Source organism: Euleptes europaea, chromosome 1 (assembly GCF_029931775.1).
Source record: "Euleptes europaea isolate rEulEur1 chromosome 1, rEulEur1.hap1, whole genome shotgun sequence".
In the NCBI taxonomy this organism is placed as follows: domain Eukaryota; kingdom Metazoa; phylum Chordata; class Lepidosauria; order Squamata; family Sphaerodactylidae; genus Euleptes; species Euleptes europaea.
In genome coordinates, this window is record NC_079312.1 from 47,275,856 (window position 1) to 47,300,375 (window position 24,520).

Consider the following 24,520-nt stretch of genomic DNA (forward strand, 5'->3'; position numbering starts at 1 on the left):
TTCCTGACTCTCCCTGGAACATTTAATTGCACCCTCTCTTGTGGAAATAAACAGCTGTTATGGTTTCAGGGTGTGCATACACAACAGGGCATACTGACAGGGCCATGTAGCATCCCATGAACATCTAGTTCAATTCTTAGCCACCTTGACTGGCATCCAGTTCCCAAACATTGGTTAGAAATAGCTTCCTGTGTAGTAGCCTAACAGTTGGTACCCGTTTTTTAAATACATATACTTTGCACCAGCAAGTCTTTGGGTCAAGCTGTTAGCATTTCAAATGATTTTGCGAATGCAAATTAACTTCCTTAATGCAGAGCTTCCGTAGAAAAGGAAAGGCCAAGATCTGTTTACCTTTTTTGTCTGCTTAGCATTGCTTCAGGAAGCATCACACAGCATGTATCATTTATCAGTGACATTTCCCACTTCCTGATATTCCTTCCCTGAAGCAGAATACTTTGTATTACTGAGAAGTTAGTTCTGCTTCTTGCTTGTTGTTGTTATTATCATTATTACTATTTTTAAAGTGAGTTTCACTTCATGGATTATTTGCCCTTTTATAGTAGTGAATATATGTGCTCCTATTTTAGTAGATTTAGTAGAGTTTGATATTTAGTCCAGGTTTTGAGGAGAAAGACAGGGAAGTGGTAATCGTTTAAAAATGAGTAGTAAAAAAGGTAAAAGTAGTCCCCTGGGGTGACGTCACATCTGACATTTACTAGGCAGACTATGTTTACGGGGTGGTTTGCCATTGCCATCCCAGTCATCTACATTTTACCCCCAGCAAGCTGGGTACTCATTTTCCCAACCTTGGAAGGATGGAAGGCTGAGTCAACCTTGAGCCGGCTACCTGAAACCATCTTCCATCGGGATTGTAGCCCTTTGTAAATATATGTTTCCACATGATAAGTAAATAACACAGGAAATACATAACTCAATTTATCAGTGAACAGGTGTGCTACTGTACTCTGATGATGTTTACATTGCATAGGTTGCATATATGATCTTCTTTATTTTGGAAGAAAGTAGCAGATATTTACACTGAATTGAATTATAATTGCTCTTCACCCTTTTTAAGTAACCAGTAGATAAGTAGGACAGTTCACCTGTGCTCCAGAAACATTTCATTGTGTCTAGGAACTCCAGACTAGTTTCTAGAATAGGATCCAAAGTTGAGCCCACAATTACTCGGGAGGGGTGCTTTTTCACTACATCAAGTGACATTGATTTAAAAATTTAAAAATTAAAAAATCTTTGATTGTGGTTAGAAATATCGTCATGCCCAGGTCTGGTGTCAACCCTCAAAGCACCTGATCAAATACAAGACCTTCCTTATGAGAATTTGTCAGTGTTCCTGTTACCCAAATTGGTCTGCATGTGCCCAAGGTGCAAAGGCATCCCTTTGCTAGCACAGAGCAAACTCATGTATTCTGAGTACTTTAATATACTGGGGATCTTAAACCTGTATATACCAAGGTCCAGATTCAGATCAACACTCAGAAAAAAACAAGGGTGAAAAGACTCTTAAACAGAAGGGTTTTTTTCATGAACAGAAAAAGAGACCAAATTAATCTATGCAACTAGAAAAACAACAATGAAAATTACAGAAATGAAAAAAAGCAATGCAGTAAATGACACACAAAAACCTTTCCCCAGCTACCTACTGGGGAATAAAAACTACAAGTGGGAAAACCAGACATATGAGCCTGCTCCGGGGGGGGGGGGTATTTACTTAATTTATATCCTGCCTTTCTCCCAAAGTGGCTTTCATCATTCTCCTCCCCTCCGTATTATCCTCACAACAAACCTGTGAGGTAAATTAGGCTGAGTGTGTGTGACTGGCCCAAAGTCACCCAGTAAGCTTTCATGGCAGAGTGGGGATTTGAACCTGGGTTTCCCAGATCCTAGTCTGACACTTTAAACACTACACCATGCTGGTTCTCAAGCAGGGTTGTCCTCAGCAGCCACAAAGAAGTGTCAGGAGATGAATCTGACCAGGAAGGGGAAGGAGATGGGGAGACAGGTCCGTGGAACAGAGAAGCGAGAGGCCAACCAAGATGCTGGGGTAACACGATGCATTCCGAACTGGCTATAAAAGTTGGGGCTGAGGGGTAATTCTTTTGCCTGGAATGAGGAGGGGAAGGGGTGTTGGCATTGGGATGTAATAAAAATAAAAACTAACTTTTTCAAAGATGAACCAGCCTGAAAGGAAATCTTTGGTCTGTAATGTGGAGGGAGGTTTTCCCCTTGTGTCTTGAGAGTATCAAAAATGTTCCCTTGGGGAGACTTGGAAGCTAGGGGGAGATGGCCCTTGATTGAATCCCTCTTAGGGTGGGTATTTGCATGATTGATAGAGGAGCTGCCCTGCATTCCTTTCGGCCTTAGCATGACTCACTGCCTTTTGACATCAGTTTAATTCAGATTCCTTCTATCAATCCTAGGCCCACACTGTACATGGGTACAGGAAAAAGGGGAACAAGCCATGGCAAAAATGGGGTTTCCCAGTGATTGAGGGCCTTTGGAAATTAGCTGAATTGAACACAGTGGGGATCTGAGCAGGCTCTAGCAGCAACAATGTTGCCCTCCTAGTAATTAAACCCAACAGAGAAATTAAACAGTGTGAATGAGAGCAGGATTTAAAAGCTCACCCCGGACATTCCAAAGCACTTCTTTTTCCCTTCTGGCATCCTGCCATCTGGAATAACTGGTTGTCTTACTTGACATATGCAAGATCACACCTGAAGTCTCTGTTAATAAGGAATAACTTCAATCACCTATATCAGTACTGAGCGCTAATGTGGGTAAGCAGATTATTTATAAGCTACATTGAAAATTGTACATTCCCAGATACTTCCAGCTAATATGGGTTATTTGGATCCATTTCAGTTTGGTTTCAACTAGCAGACCTAGGTATGGAAGGCAGGGCAGCCTTGGTTGGCATGATTGAAGACTTTCACAGTAATATGGAAAGGGGGAATTTACGAGGTTGATTTCTTCCGCTGGGCTTCTCAGTGACTCTCGATAGCACTGACCCTGTGCTGCCCTAGCAGAAAGATGGACAAGACAGATCCCATGGTATTCTTATGATGCGTCTGGTCTCTGGAAAACATTTGAAAATTAGAGTAGTGCAGGTTACCATCCTTTGGTAGTCACAGTCTACAAAGGTGAATATTGTCCTAGCCACTTATCAAGAAAATGGAAAGGACCCATTGAAGATTAATTTGAGGTAGGAACTTACCTGAGCTCATCCCTGTCACAGGAATTAATGAGGAGCAATATCACAAAGGAAACATAACTTACCCACTTAGGTATAGAGAGTGCAACTTCCAAACAACTTTAGTTTGACAAAATATGATGATGGGGAAATAGGCCACCAGAAATCAGGTTCATGCATAAAGGATGCTGTGGCAGATGGCAGGGCTTAATTTGTGCCAAGCTCATCTAGATTCTTTTTCACTACCGCCTGGTTTCAGCATTTTAACACATGCAATAATAACAAAACAGTCAGACTGTGTTCAGATTGGCCTTACAGTTACCTTACACATTTTCAGTCTGGCCTGCTGCAAGAGGATAGGAAAGAGGGAAGTACCTTACAAAACAAACAGCAGCAGCATCCCTCTTGTTTTGTGATGGAGGGCCATCCTCTGAGGACAGTCAGCGTGCTTTATGACTACCACCCCTCCTCCAGGTAGGATGTCCTTCCTACATCCAGCCAAAAGTCCAAAGCCTTTAAAATAAATAAGCAGTTCCCAAGTAGAGAATGTAAATATTTCTGCGCTGCCTGGTGTCAGGTGTATCCCTCAGTGTTCTGTGCTTATCCAGATGTAGATCATAGAGTTGGAAGGGACCACCAGAGACATCTCGTCCAACCCCCTGCACAATGCAGGAAATTCACAACTACCTTCCCCACGCACCCCCAGTGACCCCTACTCCATGCCCAGAAGATGGCCAAGATGCCCTCCCTCTCATCATCTGCCTAAGGTAATAGAATCAGCATTGCTGACAGATGGCCATCTAGCCTCTGCTTTAAAACCTCCAGGGTAGGAATGCTTACCACCTCCTGAGATCTCAATTCTTTATTCATGGCCTAACTCATGTGGCTTCATCTTAGGAAAGAGGATTCAGCTATATTTGGTGCCTCACAGGAGAGCATCAAGCACTTATAGCAACCAGCTTATTCGTTCCTCTTTAGCACTTAATTTTTCAGAGGGATGTTTTAGGAGAATCGTTTCCTACATTTGGATAGGCTGGTAAGTCTTTTTCTTTTTAGCCAATGATTGAATGAGATAAGATAGCCAATGAGAAAGAGAGGGAGAGTTAAACTGCTAAACACAAGGAACAAAGCTGACTATCTCTGAATGATGGAAACGTCAATTGATGAACAAGCTTATATCTCATTCTCACCTAAGGCTAATCTGGCACAAATGGAGATCCTTTCCAGCAAAACGTAATCCACATTCAATAAACCATTAATTAGACTAGGGAAAGAACTCGAGGCCACCATTGAGAGTCTTACTAGTAATTTAGTATTCACATAATAGTGATCCTTCCTTCCTTCCTTCCTTCCTTCCTTCCTTCCTTCCTTCCTTCCTTCCTTCCTTCCTTCCTTCCTTCCTTCCTTCCTTCCTTCCTTCCTTCCTTCCTTTCAAAGAGGAAAAGCTTTTATGGGCCTAGCTTCAAACAAGATCCAAAGTTCACCATTTTATGACACCTGTCCAGGACTTCTGGTCTGCTTTATTCAGCCTTGCCTACCTGTCAAGAGTCTCTTCTGGAACGGTGGAAGAGGCATAGCCATAGCGAAGGTATCTTGAGCCAATAAAGACATACTTCCCCACCTGCACCAAAAATACTTTGCTCTAATGAGCTGTTCCAACTCTTCCCTGCTAGTTGCAGCAGTTGCCACTGTCTTATCTGTCCCCAAGGGGAATTTTTCACGGAGATTTTTCTGCTGTTTCGACGCTGATTTGCGTCGGAGTCAAATTTTGGTTATTCACTGCAGATCCGGCTTTTCCCTGATAGAGGTATAAAAGCCGCGTTATGTCAGCGGCAAACCAAACCACTTCTGAGCCGTACTTTCTAGTAGAAGCGCGTTTTGTTGCTCGGATGCCCATGAAAAAATGTTTGCTTCGCTACCCGGGACGTCTCCTTTCTCCTCCCCCAAGAACGGTGATTGGCTGGGGGAGTTTCGCACTAGGACAAGAATACCGCCCCTTTTGCTGCCTGCCTGCCTAGAGTCCTGGCACTTATCTCCCTCCGTCCCGGAGGCGGGCGGGCAGGCGGCACGCCTTCCCCGCCCCTCGCCCGGGGTGGGCCTTGGAGCTGGGCCCACACCTCCAAGCCCAGGGGGATGTCGGACGGACGGCTCCAGGAGGAGACTGGCGGGGCCACGCCATGTTCTCCTCGCGTGCTGGGGGTGGTGGGGGTGGCAGCTCGGTCTAGGGCAGCTGGACCCATGGGGGGGATGTTGAAAACTTGGCAGGTTTCAACTTATTTGCCCCCTAATGTGCTTGCATGTGCATGCATTGCAGTTGGAAAATCAGGGGGATGGGATAACCTAGGTGGTTTATTCATCTTTTGGCCTAGCAGCACATGCGAAAGATTTTGCAAGGAAATATATGCACAAAAGTTGGGTCTTTCTGAGAAAAGTAATTCAGGAATGTATGTGAACTACTGTATTATCTGTAACTTAGCTACCAAAGTCTTAGGAACCAAGTTTTTATTAATGTATTACCTGGGTATCATAAAATGCTATATGGGGAAGATTAAAACACACTTGCAAAAATAATATTTCCCCATTTCTATGCTTCCTATATTGGCTTCTATGTTTTTTGTTCAAACTCTTTGCACCTTTGGTTACCAATAAAAAGTCCTCAGAAGCTCCTAGCTACAACAGATAAAACAATTCAGAGTGTTTCCGTGTTATTTGTGTTGTCCTAACCTTGTGCCTTAATGTTCCACAAAACAGCTTGTTCCCCCTGAATAAGCTCGTAACACTTCTGTTTTCAAGCAGGCTGAACTCATTTTCATCAAAACCCCAATGAAAGCTCTGTTCCAAAGTTTGAACTGAAAAGCATTCACCCCAAGACTTGTTAATTGTTTCTCAAACCGGTGTCTTAAAAAAAACCCATTAGACCACTGGGCTTTTAACTAAAGTACTTTTTAAGCCTGTAGTGTCAAAGGAGCATTTTATATTATTTTGAACTAGATAAGCAGCACCCTCACAGAGATGTCACCAAAGCCAAGGGCACAGGCAGAAGAACATAATCTTCACGCATTTGTGGAAAAGGCATCACGTAAAGCCCTGCTTTTAAAAAGTCAGCCACATATTACATAGAGACAGTGCTTAGGGATATTAGAGCCATAAATATCAGGAGACCAATCTTGACATGTATTTTGAGAGGAAAAACCTTTAATGCTTCCGCGACTGCTTGTCCTTGTCATGTGAATTGGTTTTGGATCACTTTCTTGTAGACAGGGTAGTGATTTCTTCTACGTGCCAACCTTTAAGTGGATCCATGTGAAGCAAAGTGTTTAGACTGAATATTACAGACTGAATATTTATTTCATATGTAAGTGTGTGCATATACTGTGGTTGAGCTTTTCATTAGGTCCTCAAAGTAGCTCGTGGCTAGAAGAACAGCATGGTGTAGTGGTTAAGAATGGTGGACTCTAATCTGGAGAACTGGGTTTGATTTCCCACTCCTCCACATGAAGTCTGCTGGGTGACTAGTCACAGTTTTCTCAGAACTCTCTCAGCCCCACCTACCTCACAAGGTTCCTGTTGTGAGGGGGGAAGGGAAGGCAATTGTAAGCCACTTTGAGACTCCTTAAAGGTAGAGAAAAGCAGAGTATAAAACCAACTCTTCTTCTTCTTCTTAATATGGAATTGTTATATGGAATCCACATACCACTTTAGTGAAACTCTAGTTAAATCCACAGTGACAGAGTACTCAAATAAATTCATAATCAAAACAACAACAACAACAATACTGTGCTATCAAGTTGTAATGGACATGGCAACCTGTCATGGAGTTTTCAAGGCAAGAGATGAACTGAGGAGGTTTGTCATTGCCTTCCTCTGTGGAGCAACCCCAGTCTTCCTTGATAGCCTTCCATCCAAATTCTAACCATAGGTGATCCTGCTTATCTTCTAAGCTCTGATGAGCTCAGGGTAGTCTAGGCTATTCAGGCTGCTAATCTATATATAACAGAAGCTTGATGTGCCTGGAAATAGATAAATTGTGCTGCTGTACTGTAAGATTGACAAATGGGAACCCCCCAAGACTTGCAGGGTAAATCTTATTTCCCTCTCCCCCACTATTTCTACTTTCTTTAAAGCCCCCATAACCCCCTTTCCTGCCTCCTCCTATCCTTCCTATCCACCTACATTTCTTCCCCATCTTCAGTTTCACCCTCTCCTACCCCTGACACCCTCTACCCAGGAAAATTATGGCCCTTGCTGTATGATGGGGCTTGGCCAGGCATCTTCTGCCTCTCCTTGCATTGCATGGGGCTCGGCTCGGCTGGGCACCACTGTCTGCCTCATGTCATGTGGGGCTTGGCCCAGTTGCAGCCATCTGCATCCCTTTGCTCAGGGCACGGCCAAGGTGGGCGCCAGTGTCTAGCTTGCCTCATGCCAGTGTCTGCCTTACCTTGAGCAGGCTGAGCCAGGCATCCACCTCCCCCATCTCACCTTTCATGTGGGACCCAGTGGGTTAGGCTCTGTCTCCATTGCCTTGCCTCAGGCTGGTTGGGTGCTGTCTTTCCCACTTTGACTAGGGCCTGAGTTGGTCTAGCTCAGTCCTCTATCAGAGGGCTGTCTGGCTCAGTTGTGGGTGGGAAGCTATCGGACCACCGGGAAGTATACAGATCCTCTCCGTGGCCATCCCCCCGCCCCATCTGTGAGGTAAATTAGGCTGAGAATGTGAAACAGGCCTAAGGTCACCCAGTGTGTTTCCACTGCAGAATGGGAATTCAAGGTGCTAGTCTGAAACTCTAATCGCTACACCACTCTGGCATTCATGAGGGAACAGCTGTTGAACCGGAGCAAGCAGCTGAGCCAAAGTAAGTCAGGCAGGTTAGGTGGTAGAATAATTGCCAGGTGGTTGTCACCTGGTAAAATATCTCTGCGAAAGGCCCTCCTCTCCCCCTGCCTTTTACTGACAGAAACTAACCTGTTGTCATTCCCTAGCAACAGCCACCGAGTGAATCTGTTTCCTAAAGTTACAGTGCTCTTTTTATCATTTTGGGTTTTTTTAAACCACCTGTGTTTTAAAAATATATATATATTTCAGATTTTTTTGCAAACCTGGAGTGTTTTTCAGTTTTGTAGAAAGATCTGTCTTGTCCATTCACGGGTCCTTTCTCCAGATTTTAGTATTCTCAGATTTGGCCAACTTGGCTGTTAAAATATATCATGATATACTATCAGCATAGTGGTCTATCAGCATAGTTGGGAGGGAAGGCAGCATAATATAGCCCAACCTCGTCAGATCTTGGAAGTTAAGCAGAGTCAGAACTTGGAAGGGAGACCACGGAGGCAGTTTCTGCAGAGGAAGGTAATGGCAAACCACCTCTGGTTATCACTTGCCTTGAAAGCCCCTTGCTGGGGTCACCAAATGTCAGCCACAACTTGATGGCCCTTTACACACACACATATCATTACAGTGGGATAGCATCAGAGCTGGTTCAAGATGCTGTATCCTGTTTATCTTCTGTCATGCCTTTTAGAGCATAATATTTTTCTAGGTAAATTATAATCAATGTTGCGTGTGTGTAAAGTGCAGTCAAGTCGCAGCCGATTTATGGCAACCCAGTATGGATTTCAAGGCAAAAGACTAACAGAAGTTGTTTGTCGTTGCCTTCCTCTGCATAACGACCTTGTTGATCTCCCATCCAAGTACTAACCAGGGCTGACCCTGCTTAGCTTCTGAGTTCTGAACAGATCAGGCTAGCCTGGGCCATCCAGGTCAGGGCATAAAGAATGTTATATATGTATTAATAATATTGAATTTACAAATAAATTATAACTTTCTACTTGGAAAAAAGACATCTTATTAGATTCAGGGGCATTATTTTCAACTCAGTTATCAACCAAAATCCAACCATTAATCAAGGCATAGGATTGGATCTAAAGTAAATTTTCTGCTTGTGAGAGGCAGAATACAGCATGTAGTCTGTCCCAGATGAATTTATGGATTCATAACTGCCCTCTTTTCAGTTCTGTCTGTGGTCTCATAGGCTAGGAGATGGGCCTGCAGAAACTTATGAAGGGACTCTGTCTAAGCTTTAAATTCAGTTGTGTTGAGGAGCTTTTCATTTTGTTTTTTTAGTTTAGTCAAATAAGCTCGGGGATTGGCACAGCTCTCCTCTTTCAAAGGTCAACAGGTTCCCTGAGCTGAACCTTGCAAGCTAATTTCCCAGGTTTGATAAAAAGCAAAGAAATGTTTATGATTTGTGTGTTACTTGCTTAGACATTCAACAAAAGGGTCTTATTGAATATGCAAATACCAATGAGAAAAATCATATTAGTGAAAATACAGTTACCATTCTTACCATTCTCACCTTGATGGTAGGGAAGAATAGATAGCTGAATTGATATGTCTATACCAGTTCCCAGTAACAGGATGAGAGTATTGCCTTATGTAAAAGCAGGCAATCTTTCATGACAGATTTTCAAGTCTCATAAAGAGTCAAAGACCTCCAGCAATAAAGAATATCCTGAGAAAACTAAACCATTTCTATTTCTGGGTTATAGTCTCTTTGCACGTCATACCAATTATAAACCACTTGTGCCTCAAGAGACAGATTCTGAGTCAGAAATAGCAATGTAATAGCATCTAATATTTTTGCTGTAAGCCAGAATATTAATCATGTTTGCTTTCATAAATCTGGATTTAACAATGTGTAAAAAATTGATTGATCTCAGTGTTTCCTCTTAGGTTATAGTACAATGTATAATTATCTCTCATTTAAGCATGTAAGCAGTATTAAATAAACAGTAAATTTTAATATACACATGCTCAAATAAGATTATAGTTACCCAAAATAGTACTAACACGTTTGTCTCAATTCAGATAGCATCTTTACATTTATGTAAATAACCCTGGCTAGGTGAGTCACGTCAGAGCTTGGGAGATAAGCAAGGTTAGCTACAGTCAGTAATTGGATGGGAGACCACCAAGGAAGACTGGGGTTTCTGTGCAGAGGAAGGCACCGGCAAACCATCTCTGTTCATCTCCTGCCTTGAAAGCTCCATGGTCCTGGGGCTGCCATAAGTCAGTTGTGACTTCATGGCACACTATTATTATTATTATTATTATTATTATTATTATTATTATTATGGGATTGTACTTACACATTGGGGTTTCCTTGCTTTTGTGGAACAGCAGCTCCCCCACCATGGATTACAAGCCACTTTTAAAGAGTGAATTGTAGTAGAGAAAAACTGAAAGGGAAAAAACAGTTTGGCATGTATACAGATGTTCTACAGGCATCTCTAGCTCACAGCCATTGAGTCCTTTAAAAAATAAAGCATAAGGATAAATCAATGAAATGTGATTTTTGACCACAATATTTTTAACATTGCACAATTCTAATAATGGCTCTAAATATAATTTGCTTTCTAATTGATCTGAAAGGAACTGCTGCGACTGAAGATAATTTATACAATGTAGGATAATCTACCATTCATACAATTTTGTATGTTGACATTACCTTGGAAAAGGTGAACCCCCCCCCCCAAAAGTAATCTATTTATTTATTTACTTTTCTGGCTGGCTGTTCTTCCCTCTTAAACCCACCACCACCACCACCACTCTGCATGGGGATCCTTCTGTCCCTCCCAGCTCCCCGGACCCATTCAGGCCATTCCCACCGTGCCCCCAGTCTCTTCTACATGTCTGCCCACCCTTGATCTGTGTCTCCCCCTCCCTCTGCACAGTGGCCCCATGCCCTCTATCACTGCTTTATCTGCACAGATTTCACCCTGCAGGAGCTGTAGGCACTGTTTGCACTCTAGGCTGTGGTCCCTCAGTTCTGGGGCAGAGAGCCTGGCCCTCCATGGTCTGTCCATACTGAGGAGCCACCATCATTTGGATTAAAAGCACCATCAGCTCTGCAAACGGTTTTAAGCATCTGCTCTGCCAATAAGGCTCCATCTTTCCACCCCCCACAAACGTCCCCCCCCAATCAGAGTCAGAGAACACAGCTGTGGTCTATCATAACACTTTATTGGGGTGGGGGGCTGCGGGGGCAACAGAGCTTTAAACATCTGTCTCCACCTTCGAGTCTCCAGAGGAAAAAAAAACAACAGGTGTCACTCTCCCAGTACTGCTTTCCATTCAGGTGGAGGACAAATAGGATCAGCTGTTAGCCTACCCTGGATGCTTTCCAAGGGCAAGGTTGTTGTGTGGGGAAGCCTCTGGAGGAAACAGAGGGTCTTTGGTTGAAGCTAGAGCTGTCCCTGATGGGTGTCCACCTGCAGCAGGCTAGAAAACAAAAAAAATCTGCAATAAGGAGCCAAGGGCTTCTTGTGGGTGCAGAGGGATCCATCTGAGGTCTCCACATGGACCAGTTGTCAGCTTTGGGGCAACTGTGGTGTCAGTGCTGCACTCCCCACCCACAGCTTCAGACTCATGACATCTAGGCCTCTGTCACCCATCTGCAGCACCTGTCACCTACATCTGTAACTGATGGGTCCTCCTCTGCAAGCGCTCCATGTGGGGTGGGGGGTCTTCTACAGCAAGGGAATGGGTCCAGGGAGTCCTCTGTCACCCATTGCACTGGATATGGTGGGGCATAGGTTGAGACCCCCTGCCCCCTCGCTTCCTGTTCTTGGGGGTTGGGAGTGCCTGGCAACTGCAAGAGCTGAGAGACCTGTGCATAGCCAACCACTTACAAGACATTCCCCCCCGGTGGCTGTTGTACCCTAGCCCTGATGTGCCAGACTCCATTGTGCATGGGGGACATGGTGTTGGGGGTAGCTTTTGCTCTGGGTCTCCAACCAGCCTCGCAAGCTGCCAGGCAGGGGTACAAGAGGTGCTGTGTCTGGGGCAGTTTTCCCATCCACACAAAAAGGAAGCGGGGGAAGGAGGTTGGAGGAACAGTCTCCGTCTTACCTGTCAGTGCGCATCTGCCCCATTGAGTCATGGTTGAGAAGCTGGAGTACCTGTAAGGGTTCTGAACCGGCAGAGCCCAGCAATGGACTGTATGGACTTTGCCCTTCCAGCAGGGTGTTAGTGCAAAGGGCTCACTCAGTTGACCAAAGTGTTCTCTCTGTGCTTTCTCCTGCACCTAAGGGCCATGCCACACACTCTTAAGTCCTCACCAAAGGTAGCTGTCAGACAGCATCCCATGGCGCATGCCCTACCTTCTGAGGTAGTGGGGTGTCCTGGCTGGGGTTTTTAAATGTTGGGGGCCGCCATTGGTTCCTGGAGAGGGGGTATGGCCAGTGCTGTGATGCCTCTCCATTGGTCAGTCCCTTAGTTGGCATCCTAAGCTGTTTTGGACCATGTAGGCTGGGTTGTGCCAGTAGGGGGGGCAGTTTTAAAAACCTTATAAATGGCAGCCTATGGGCTACGCCACCTTTTTTGACGGCGTAACTTTCAGTCTGAAAAACACGCCGGGCCCAGAGGGCACAGAGAACAGGCTAACTTTGTTGCTGCCCCCTGAACCACCCCCTTTAATGCCAGTGCAGAGCCCAGGCTCAGCTGCGCCACAGATACACCAGAGCACAGAAGCGGTGTAGTTGAGCTAGGGCTTGGCGCCGGTATAAGTAGCCCTTACTTTGGTGTATTTGGCAGTTATGCCGAAGTAGGAGTCAGTTTGCTCCCTACTGCCCTTCGCCCCTCCTTCGGATTGTGCGGTAAATATATTATCTCATTAAAAAATAGGTCTTAAAAGCCTAAGAAAAAGCATGGTGAAAAATGTGGAGAAATTAACTTGTAAGGTAGAATAATAATTACGGACAATTAAAAAATAGATAAAGACAAGAATTCACAATGCTAATTTATACCTATTAAGCCTTGATAAAACATCAAAGGAAACTAAGAAATATTCAAATTAGTTTTACAGTACAGTTTCAACACTTTCTTATACGGTGATGGAAAACTCAGATGCTGACAAAGATAAATAAAAACAAAGCTGCATGTTTCTGAAAATAGTATTGTAAAAATTTGGTGCAGTTTTTTTTTATTCCAAAAAGACATAGAAGCTTACAGACTTCTAGAAAAGACCTTATGTTCACAGTAAGATAAATGTTCAGAGAGAAAAAATGAGCAAGACATATCATGAAGGCTGATGAAAAAAGTAATGTGAGTCAGTTTTTGGAATCTGAGGTGGATAATACCATGACTTGAGAGAAGGTAGGCATTTGGTGGCAAAATAATATATATACCTACCTGACCTAGTAAGAATGTTAATAAGGCAACACATTAGAAGTAACTGAGGATACAGTCAAGTAACTGAGGATACAGTCAAGGCAGTCACAAGCCACGATACCAGAGAAAATAATGTTTTTCTTTACTTTTCATGTTTTACATGCACATACTCATTTCTTTTTTAAAAAAGATCTACAGCAGGCTTAATTATGATAAAACATTCTGATTCTCAAAATATGCTTCATTTTCTTTTCTTTGGGGCAGTGTGTGTGTTTGGGGGGGGGTAAATGGAAGCGTAGGGAAGAACAACTGTGAAATACTGGTCTAGCAAATAAGAAAATGTAAAACAGAGCATAGCTTTCACAAAAGATATGGCCTTCTTTGTCAAAATCCCAATGACCTGAGACATGTAACCTCCTTAGGGATGTTTTACTGTTTTCATTATTGTTTTGAGAGAACATTGAGTTCACTAGTTGAATTATTTCCACACTGTAGCTAAGAACAAGGGGGAAAAAACAGACCCCCTGTACAAAATGTGCAAGTCTTATTTCTGAGTGGAAATGAGGAAAAACAACTGAGTTGATCACCAAACGGACTTCAATACGTGTAAGGTGAAATGAGAGGTCATACAACCTCTCTATTGAGGTAATATGGTATATATGACCTGTTGTGCTCTATGACATCATACGATAGTCCATCTTCTCCCTTTTACAACTTGTAGCATGTTTTACTTATGAGATCAAGATACCAATATTTAGCTGTAACCGCAGTTTACTATCACTGCTGTTTATCCTTTATACAGGACCAATAGCATGCGTGGAATTTAAACAAAGCAAATCCAGTTACCATTCTCAGCAATTACCAAACAATAGGAAACAACAGAGAGACAATGAGCTACTTATGTCTTCTTTCAACTAGCACTTGTCAGCTTCCAGCTAAATTAACGTTCAAACAGACTTTGAATTACTGCCTAGTTTTCACTAGGATGATTCACCTGATTCTTGGCTGTACAACTTATTCATTAATGAATGGGGATTATGATTATTATTTGTGTATGGTAAAGAATTCAGCTGATTAAACTCCAACTTGAAGTCTGAAGTACTCATGGACACATGAAGCTGCCTCATACCTTGGTCCATCAAAGTCAGTATTGTCTTCTCAGACCTGCAGCGGCTCTACAGGGTCTCAGGCAGGGGTCTTATCACATCACCTACTTACCTGGTCCCTTTAACTGGAGATGCCGGGGATTGAACCTGGGACCTTCTGCATGCCAAGCAGATGCTCTGCCACTGAGCCACAGCCCCTCTCTGTACTATCCAGACAGGGAAGAACAAGCCAGAGGAAACAGTAGATGGTTGTTGTGATGGCAGTTTGCTGCCTCAGTTTCCTCCTATCCGTCACACCCCCAGTAGCAGTGATGAAGCAGTTTTGGTTATGATGTGTTGGGTGAGTGGTCAGTAAGGCAAATATAAATGTTCTGGATAACATGCTGCAGCTTCATGATCGTACCATGTAGTATAATCTATCAACATCAGAAAGTACTTTATTCCCTCTCTTAACTGCACATGGAAGAGGTCATTGGCTACTCATAAGGAAGGTGTTGTGACTATAGGGATGGGATTTAAAGGTGCTCTCTTCTTTTTCTGGTGCTTCCCGGTCACTTGTTAAATATGGCATGACTTGCAAAAGTCTGCTACAGTGCACCCAGTGCCTGGCCAATAAATACACTGTGACAATCAACATTTGCTTTTTGTCACAACAACGTGACCTGCAGAAGGGCCTTCATGGGCTAATTGCAGAAGTTGCTTTCTGTTCCACAAGCTGTTTCGTTCTTTCCCATACATCCCCATGTCTTTGCCTGACACTCTGCCTGTATAGTCACTGTGTGTGTGTGTTAAGTGCCGTCGTCTCCGACTCATGGCGACCCTATGAATCAATGTCCTCCAAAACGTCCTATCCTTAACAGCCTTGCTCAGATCTTGCAAACTGAGGGCTGTGGCTTCCTTTATAGAGTCAATCCACCTCTTGTTGGGTCTTCCTCTTTTCCTGCTGTCTTCAAGTTTTCCTAGCATGATTGTCTTTTCTAGTGACTCTTGTCTTCTCATAATATGTCCAAAGTATGACAGCCTCAGTTTAGTCATTTTAGCTTCTAGGGTCAGTTCAGGCTTAATTTGATCTAAAAAACCCCGATTTGTTGTTGTTTTTGGCGGTCCAGGGTATTCGTAACACTCTCCCCCAACACCACATATCAAAGGAATCTACTTTTTTCCTATCAGCTTTCGTCATTGTCCAGCTCTCACACCCATATATAGTAATAGGGATAATAAACAGACAGGTTGTTGAGGACAAGCATCTTGAGTTTCTTCTTTCAGTATTGGACCACCTACTCCCCGAGGCTAATTAATTTGTCTTACAATCTGTGAGGCCCTCTGTGAGGCCACTGCAAGCTGTGATACCCCACATATTCAAGATCTGAGGTAAAACATCCTCTTATCCATAGCCACACTGAAATGCTTACACACCCATTCAAAACTAATGGGGGGAAAAACTCCCTATATCATCTCCCTTTTGACTTATTGGGAATTTTCTTTCAGCCTGTGGTAAACCTTCTTGTGTTCTCTGCTTGCTTTCAGACCAAAGCCTTGATTCCTCCGGTTTTAATGAAACTCTGGTCAAAAAACGGGCCTACGTAATAGCTAGCAAGATTAACAAAGAAGTCTTTTAATGTCAGTAGAGGAGCATGTTGTGTAATAGGGCCCAAACCTCCATAAAGTACTGGGTCATATACAGTAGGGGGACTCTGCTTGCCTCACTTTTGTTTAGCCATACACATTATTCTGTTGCCTTTGCCACCTGAACTGGATATAGTGGTAGGGTTGCCAGGTCCCTCTTCGCCACCAGCGGGAGGTTTTTGGAGCGGAGCCTGAGGAGGGCGGGTTTTGGAGAAGCGAGAGTCTTCAATGCCATAGAGTCCAATTGGCAAAGCGGCCATTTTCTCCAGGTGATCTGATCTCTATCGGCTGGAGATCAGTCGTAATAGCAGGAGATCTCCAGCTAGTATCTGGAGGCTGGCAACCATTTATAGCGGAGTCTTGCCTATCACAATTGTCACTTATGAGAATGGTTTGGAAAAGGTTAGTGGAAGAAATGAAGTAGTCAAAAGTCAGGGCACACTGAATTCTCACAAGGTACAGATGACAAATCTTACCATTTTGAACACACACACCTCTCTCACTCCATTCTCTGTTCTAGTTTACTATAAGTGGTCTCCGTTTAATTTTATTGTGCATGCACTGTTGCTAGATAAGATGTGATTTCTGAAATCTGGAATGGCTCTGTCTGTCTATCTATCTGTCTGTCATAACAATTTCAGCATGGCAGTCTTCATGATGCTAAATTTAAAAGAAATGTAATTAACATGATTCAAATGAAGCCATAAATTTGAAGGGAATAGGATTAGTTGGGCCAAGACTATCAATAATAGTAACTTGTTATTATTGGGCTGCCTCATTTTACAAATGAAGTGTACTTACATTCTTGGTCATGTAAGCCATAATTGAGACAAAAACCACTGCAGCACCAATTTGCCATGTAATTCAGTAGTCTTAGACTGTAAATATTGATGTTTGCACTTCTTATTGCATGTTAAAATGTGTGAAAAACAATATTATTAATTCAAGCCAAACAAAAATAATTGCTACCATCAAATGGCATATGCCGCAGGTTAAAATGGCTGGTATGTTATCAGGATTTTAATCGTTTACTTTATTTTATTTTCCACGTCTGTTGTGACACATCTGATGTTCCAGAACTGAGTCATACAAACTCCTACAGGAAAGAGAACAACTAGGAAAAAATGCTAGAAGTATAAAGATACTGTGTCAGACAAAGCTGGCAATTCTTGTGTGGGGATTTTAAATGGGCCTAGTAAATTTTTGGTTGGCAAGTACCATAGACGTTGCCGCCATGTAAGTTAAGAATATGGAGTTGTCTTGATAATGAAAGTGAGTTACAGTTTACACAGAACTATGCAGAAAACAAAGTTCTTACTGAAAGGAGGACTTGAGTCCATATGGAGGTAATATTTTAATCTATTTAGTAGCTTTTATCTTAGAGTGTCAAAACTCTTAGCATTAATTAATTAACTAGGCCTCTTCAGAGGCAGAGATAGTTCAAGCACCGTTACACTCATCATTGGAAATGATCAAACTTGGAGACAGAGAAGCTGAATGACTTACCCGAGGTCACATAACAAGTCAGTTGAAAGAATCAACAGTTTCTGTTAGCGCAACCAATTTTTAATCTCTAAAACCTATCAAGTATAAAGGGGGGGGGGGCTTGGAAAGTTTGATCAGTCCTGATACAACCCTTTTAATAGCTTTTATCATAATTTGAGATTGATCCATTATAATTACGTTCATGAATGGTATACTAAATGAAACATTAATTATATTTGTCTTTCATTTATGATCTGTACTCTAAACGGGAGTGAAATCAGCTGTCATGATTTAAATCATCAGCTACACTCCTATCCCCACACCCGGACCCATTGATGGGGGAAGGCCCTGCCTGCCCACCCCCCCAGATGTCTTACTATGGTGCATTGGCATTCAGGGCTCCTGCTTAGTGCAGCGGCATCCCTCCCAGTCCTTCCCCAGACCTTGAGACAGGGGAAGGTCCCTCCAGGAGCCTGGGTATGGCATGGCTGAACTCAGGGCTGCTGCTACCCACAGTGTCATGTCCCCCAAGCTTGCTGCAGACACGGTAAGCCTTTGCCTGGGTGCTCGATATAGTGTTGTCTGCTGCAGCCAATCCTGCAACTCTGTATCTCATGATCAAGGAATGAACAGCCGCAGAGGCGCTTTGAGATCTCCAAATAACCTTGGATAAATCTATGAAAAAATTCATTAATTTGAGAGACACTGTCCTTCAGTGTTAATCCTCTGAAGTTGCCTACCACAGCTGTGGGCGAAACGTCAGGAAAGAAAATACCAAGACCACGGTCACACAACCCGGATAACCTACTAGAACCAATGAACTCTGACCATGAAAGCCTTTGACAATACATTAATTTGAAGTTTGAAAGAAACACTGAATTGGAACTTTGGCTGATGAAGGTACGCTATAGTAGCGAAAGTGTGATAGTTAATCTGGACAACGTTCCCTTCTTGTTCCATGTTCCATGTCAAAAAGTCTTAGGACTGATATTGAATAAGCTGTGATGAATTGGAAATACCTGTAATGAAGAAGATATAATTAAGTACAAAGAAAGAAAAGTATTCATACTCACCTTATAATTCCGTTATATTTCACACTTGTCTTGCTTGTATTGTTTTAGTGTATACCCTGTACATAGTTGTTGTTTCACACTTATTGTTGGTTGTTGTTATGTTTAGTTAAACGTGTTTTTGACACACACACACACACACACTTATTTGTTTGAACTTTAATTATTATGCCTAGAGCCTAGTACTATTACTTTGCTTAAACTTGACTTATAATATTTGGTGATTTCTTGTTAGTAGAGTACCTGGAGGTTGGCAACCCTACCAGTTGCTGATTACAAAACAAACTCAAAAAGCCCCCAGTGGCAGGGGAAGCAAATAGTTTCTGTAAGGGCAGGGGAAATAGCTGCTGTGTGAGTGGGACTAGGAAAATCCAGGCAGCAGCTTTGCTGTGATCTTTCCCAAAGGATGGCAACAAAGCCAGTTTGTGAAAGATTGCAGGTGGTGGACCACAGTGCTATGAGAAAGCTAGGGAAAATGGCACTTCTCCAAAATATCTATCCAACCTGGGGCAAATCTAGGGTTACCAACCTCCAGATACTAGCTGGTGGCGAAGAGGGACCTGGTAACCCTAGGCAAATCACCAGTGAGGAAATGGCCTCTGTGTGTGCCATAGTACTTTAAAGCAGCTCTTAATTTTCCCAATAAAGGTTTAGTAGCAGATACTGTTGCTAATGAAACACATGCCTTCAGAACAGAAGAGTTATTTGTTTTTACAATGCATATATATTATTAATAAGCAGTGTTAACAATACAGAGTGCTTTGAAATCTCTTCTTCATTCATCTTTGCAACAGTCCTGTGAGGTTATTACAATTCCCATTTAACAGGTGTTGAAATAAGGCTGTGAGATATTAATTTGCACTTGGCCACTCTGGGAATGTTGGTTCCATCCTAAACCACAGAACCTTCCATATTTATGGATGTAATATGCATGAAGGGTTTCTTCGAAGTATACTCCCCCACCAATTTAATCCGGGGGGGGGGGGCTTGGGAATAGGCCTGGGTTAGTCTTCTGTATTACACCCCACTGGTCTGCAGTACTCGCTATAGGGAGAAGTCAGCAGGTGAAGATCTGAGGTTCAGATAAACCCAGTGTCTCCCCAATTGATTTATTCACTTTGAGAGGGGCTACAGCACAGAATGAGCAAGAAATGAAGTGAAAATCAGGCTCTACTTCGTATGCATGTAGTTTCTGCATGCAATTTATTGTATTTTATTGGTTTATTAAAGTTTATTTATATTTTGTTTATTATTTACTAAGGATGGGATTTTATTACTTTCCGCTATACAGTGAGAAAGTGTGTGTACATGAGAGAGAGAGAGAGAGAGAGAGAGAGAGAGAGAGAGAGAGAGAGAGAGAGAGAGAGAGAGAGAGAGCAGTCCTCTGGTGTGTGTATTTTCACTTCCTTTTCCATACAATATTAAAGAAAATGTACTACATCAGTCCTCTGGTGTGTGTATTTTCACTTCCTTTTCCATACAATATTAAAGAAAATGTACTACATCATATTTTGATTAATTGCAGAGAAAAACCTGCACTATAATAATTGTGAGATCCATGTCTCACCTTGAGATATGGTAAAAAAAAAAAAAAAAAACACTAAAAAAACCTGGGGATATTTATAGTGTAAGCCTAAGCAGAATTACACCATTTTAAAGCCCATTTACCATAACGGCCTGAGAAAGGTATAACTCTCTTTAGGACTGCACTGTCAGTGAGTAAGCTCACAAATCCAGATCCTGCTATTCTCTGATTGCATCCCATGTGGGAGAAGAAGGAGTAACATCTGAAAACTTGCATGGTCTTGCAGTCCAAATCCTAGGCACATTTATTGTTGTGGTTCCAGCCTCAGTTTTTTGTTTTTGTTTTTTAATGGATGCAAGGGTTGAGTTTCCTGGCATATTACCCCCAAATAATAGCTATATAATGAATCCTGTGAATTTTATGGTTTCATTATGAATTCCCGCTCTCTTTTGTGTTTCATCACTTTCTCTGCCTGCAAGTTCAGTTAGCACACTTCCAATTGCGGTTGCACTGATTTTTCATGCAAACTTCTGCACTGTTCTCTAAAGCAGAGTCCAGTTGCCATAGCAGCCATTTTCTCCAAGTGAACTGATCTCTGCTGGCTGGAGCTCACTTGTAATAGTACCAGCTACTACCTGGAGTAGGGTTACCAACCCCCAGGTACTAGCTGGAGATCTCCTACTATTACAACTGATCTCCAGCCGATAAGAGATCAGCTCACCTGGAGAAAATGGCAGCTTTGGCAATTGGACTCTATGGCAATGAAGTCCCTCCCCTCCCTTAGGCTCCACCCCAAAAATCTCCCACCGGTGGTCAAGGGGGACCTGGCAACCCTAACCTGGAGGTTGTCAACCCTAAACAGGACCCAAAATGGCCTAAGAGAATACTATATGTGCTGCTACAAAATGCAGCAGATAATTCCTTCCAGGACGGTTTTGGCTCAGGAAAATGGTGTATGGAGAAGGCAGGAGCCCCTCCTCCCTCCACACCAAGTTCCTATGCCAAAACATGCCACTGCAAACTTTTAGAATGACTTTCCTCAAATCTGCTATGAGGCTGCAAGGGAAGTGAGTCCCTGACCCAACTTGCATCATGTAGTTTGGCCCTTAGCCAACACCATTCTTCCAGTTAAAGAGTCACTGCCAGGAGAAACAAGGGAGAGAAAAGGTATTCTGTATTCTTCCAGGTTGATAGCTCCTGTTATTTTAGTGTTTGCAGCAGTTACTGTATTCGACCTGTCCTGGGGATGGGTGGAAGAGCGCAAGGTGTGGTAAAAGAATTCAGGTCCAACTGTGCCCCAAGGAGGGAACTTCAACCAATCCCCATATTCCAACCATTTTCTGCTATAAGATGTAATACAGATAAATATGTATTTATTAAGAATATTTTTATGGATCTCAACTGATATTTATATGATGACCATGAAAAATTGATGGTCTTATCCACGTCATTATATCCACGTCATTATATCAGACCCAAGTCTTAAAAATTATGACTGTAACAACTATTATGATACTCCTAAATAGTAGTTTGATTTATCTAGAAATAAGGGGAAAAAAATTCTGTAAGGCCAAGAAATATTGTCAACGTATCTATGTTCTTAACTTTTTAAGAGGAAAAAATAATCAAAGGAGGATAAAAATCAAAGACTAATTGCTCACCTGTATAACAGTATAATTACTTCACAGCTGTTCGATATATTTATCTCCCATATTCTCCTGTGCTGAACAACCATTTTTAGATTGGCAAATAAAAGGTTCAGCTTCTCTCTCTCTCTCTCTCTCTCTCTCTCTCTCTCTCTCTCTCTCTTTTTAAACCTGGAAACTTAAAAGAAAGTAACTACATAAGATAAAAGGCCACTGAGGTGATGCAATGCTGCTGGAGTTTTTGCACTGAATTCCCTTGGCAGCTGAAGTTGCTGATCAATAAGTGGGCCATTGGCTGGGTCACCAGTAGTAACTTCGGCAATTAATGAGCTTTTTAAGTGTCATGTACAAGGCAGAGGAGCAAGAAAAGGGAAGTGTCAGAATGCCCGGTATTGGCAAGGGGGGAGAGGAGAGAATTTGCTGTGTCGCAGGGGTTCTCCCCCCCCCCTTACATCTGAAACTTCTCACTGTTGTTTTAATAAATGGAATGTGGAGCAGGGGTTTTAGATGCTTGAATCATGAGTTTCAGTGTACCTGTATCATACTGACAAAGAGTGAGCTATCAGTTCTTCCTACATTTTAAGCAAGTCATTTGTTGAAACACTTTATGTTGAGAGAATTTGAGAGGTGTCACTCTACAACCTTTCCAGTTTGGTTTCAGACAGGGCTATGGGACGGAGACTGCTCTCCTGGGTTTAGTTGACAATCTCCTTCTAAATGTAGACAAATGTTGTCCCTGCTGGACTAATCTGCCACCTTTGACACCGTGGATGATGCTATCTTGTTGAGGCACCACTAAGCATCACTGGACGGGTTCAAATCATTCATCTCAGACCAGACCCAAATAATTGCCACTGGAGATCAGTTCCTCAGCGTGGGACCTAACCTGTGGGGTCTCACAGGGCTCTATTCTGTCTCCCATGCTGTTCAGTCTCTATGTAAAGCCCTTAGGTCAAATCATTCATAGTTTTGGGGTTGGCAGTCATCAACATGCAGATGATACATAGTTCTGTATATCCTTATCTAAATCTCCTGGTGACACGGTAGAGATCCTAATTTGCTGTCAGGTTGCTGTGGTTAAATGGCTAAGAGTGAATAAATTGAAACGAAACCCTGGAAAGACAGAGGTAATGCTGGTTGGGAAGGTGGAGGACATTATGCTCCCCACTTTTGATGGGGTTCAGCTGATTTTTACTGACTCACTTTTGATGAAGTGGCTATGTTTGGAGTCAAGGTGGATTTGCCCATAATGCTGATAGCCATGGGAGACTGCTTGTTAGGAGCAACTATCACTAATTCTGGGATGTTAAATTGATGTGACCATTGATAAACTAGGTAACCAGCATGGCACTCAATCTGCTACTCAATAAAGGAAGCCACAGCCCTCAGTTTGCAAGATCTGAGCAAGGCTGTCAAAGATAGGACATTTTGGAGGACTTTCATTCATAGGGTCGCCATGAGTCGGAAGCGACTTGACAGCACTTAACACACACACAACCAGCATACTGGAATCTTGTGTTCTTATTTTAGGATACTGATACAAACTGTACTGTATAAGGTAGCCAAGAGCTTGTTCATGTATTACTGATACAGCACGACTCAACTCCTTCCCATCTAAAGTTTTATATGGGAGATTTACAAAGACTCCCTTTAATAAGAGGGAGTGTCCATGCGGATCGGGCCATCCAGACTCCATACAACATATAATGTTAGACTGTCATTTACATGACGAACTCCATAAAAAAATTATATTACCTTTAATTAGCAAACGAATGGCCGTAAACAGAACATCTACCTGTCAATTTCTGTTGAATGACATTACTGATGTGGTTACAGTGAAGGTTGCAGAGTTTTTGGCTGAAGTTGTTAAGGTAAAGATTCAATATAATTCTTAAATTTAGATTTCTATTTTTGTTTATCTCTGACCTATCAATTGTCAGTATTATGCCACTAAAGGTTATCTGTCTGTCTGTCTGTCTGTCTGTCTATTACTGATACAAACGGTACTATATAAGGCAGCCAAGAGCTTGTTCACATATTAGTTTTACTCTTGTGTCTGAGATCCAGACAGTATGAGTTCTGAGAAGAGTACAGCTCAGGTTTTTTTGTAGGTGGGGTATTCTGGGTTTGGTGTACATACACAGGCACCCAATAATTATTCACCCATTGCTAATATCTCATGTAAGTGTCCTCCACCAATGCCCTGTTATTTGTTTGTTTGTTTGTTTATAGTCTGCCTTTCTCACTGGGACTCAAGGCAGATTACGCAGAATAAATCAATACAATCAACACAGTGGGGCATCCAATAGACAGTGTGATAGTAATTAGGGTTGCCAGGTTCCTCTTTGCCAGAAGCGGGAGGTTTTTGGGGCAGAGCCTGAGGAAGGCTGGGTTTGGGGAGGGGAGGGACTTCAATGCCATAGAGTCCAATTGCCAAAGTGGCCATTTTCTCCAGGTGAACGGATCTCTATCGGCTGGGGATCAGTTGTAATAGCAGGAGATCTCCAGCCACTACCTGGAGGTTGGCAACCCTAATAGTAACTGATTTGTAGAAATCCAGAGAACCAACCAGAAGAACAGCATAAATATTAACATGACACATTAAATGTAAGCAAAAATTACATAGCAGGAACTTACTTATAGCAACGTGTAATACAAACTATACACTGTGGTATAGTCTACAGTA

At 42.6% G+C, this 24,520-nt stretch overlaps 1 protein-coding gene across 2 annotated transcripts in view; it reads left to right on the forward strand.

Moving 5' to 3' along the window:
* LOC130482862 (contactin-4) overlaps positions 1-24,520 on the forward strand; it is a 611,972-nt gene that overhangs the window by 365,625 nt on the left and 221,827 nt on the right. The gene's annotated exons all lie outside the window — the stretch shown is intronic.